The following is a 1191-nucleotide window of genomic DNA, read 5'->3' on the forward strand; positions in this document are numbered from 1 at the left end:
AGCTTTCATAAATGGAAACAAAATACAACTGATTAACAATGAGCTCTGCTAAAGTGACAAATGGAGGATATGATACAAAGGATTCTAGTTAGTAGTTATATGATGTTATCAATACATGTGAATACAAAATGCTTACTAACCTTGCTTTCCTTTGGAGCACTTTGAGGATGCTTGGGCTGTGACTATTTTACCATGTCTTGGTTGTGTGTTGCTCATGTGTACGTTATCCAAGGTGGTTGACTCAGGAGTGCCCTTCATGTTGTCCAGGGTGGTTGACTCAGAAGTGCCCTCCATGTTGTCCAGGGTGGTTGACTCAGAAGTGCCCTCCATGTTGTCCAGGGTGGTTGACTCAGAAGTGCCCTCCATGTTGTCCAGGGTGGTTGACTCTGGTGTTTGCCTCAGAAGTGTCTGGTCCCTAGAAGTCTCTGTTGTTGAGCCTTTGCAAAGTAATAATGAATGTGATTATGTTCTATGAGCTTCATGACAATACGTTTGCTTGCTTGTATTATTCACTGTAAACAACCTCAATGTCAGGCAATATGCAATTCTACATTAGATATTAACTGATATTTGAGATATAAACATAAACTGATTGCAAATCCATAAATGTGGAATTACTTATCACCACCAATGTGATTGTTAAAAAACAGATAGAGGATCATTTCGATAATCCCCACAGAAATGTGCATTTATGTGACATAACTTAAAGATATTACCACATATATACAAGTCAGGATACCTTTGCATTGATGTAGGTCAGCAATGGTTTCTTCACTGGAATCATCATCACTCATTTCTACTTCATATGGTTGGGTAAAAAACATTTACGGCCAATTATTTAAATTAAGGACTAACAACACTTATAATAGTTATATTTGAAGTGGCTAAAAACTATATTTCAAACAAAATTTTACCTTCAGGATTGACCTCAATGTCATCCAGCCCTTTCCCCTGCAGGTAAGGCAGTCTTCCTTTTTCGATTGCTTTCAACAGTTTGCTGACTTTTGCGAGCTGCAGGGTACTCTCTGGAAGCCGATAGAATTCTCTATGGACACGGATGTCATGTCCTAGAAAGGTGGCAAGTTGATCCATTTCATTTTCTTTGAGGTTTAGTAGTGTGGACAAAGTGGCGACTTGTTTCCGCAATCTTGTTGAGGTGAGTGCCTCTGGGTTCTTTGCACCACATTGTTT

At 39.2% G+C, this 1191-nt stretch overlaps 1 long non-coding RNA gene across 2 annotated transcripts; it reads right to left on the minus strand.

Annotated features, from left to right (window-relative positions):
• Nucleotides 1-184: 184 nt before the first annotated feature.
• LOC311124101 lies at nt 185-984 on the minus strand. 2 transcript variants are annotated; one of them, XR_014612689.1, is made up of 3 exons: nt 915-984; nt 740-799; nt 185-437 (listed from the first exon to the last, which is right to left on the minus strand). It is a non-coding gene; the product is annotated as an uncharacterized lncRNA (long non-coding RNA). The 2 variants fall into 2 exon arrangements; XR_014612690.1 differs by having other exon boundaries at nt 740-796; nt 915-983.
• Nucleotides 985-1191: the final 207 nt, after the last annotated feature.

This window comes from Coregonus lavaretus (genome assembly GCF_964263955.1).
Source record: "Coregonus lavaretus genome assembly, contig: HAP1_SCAFFOLD_4253, whole genome shotgun sequence".
In the NCBI taxonomy this organism is placed as follows: domain Eukaryota; kingdom Metazoa; phylum Chordata; class Actinopteri; order Salmoniformes; family Salmonidae; genus Coregonus; species Coregonus lavaretus.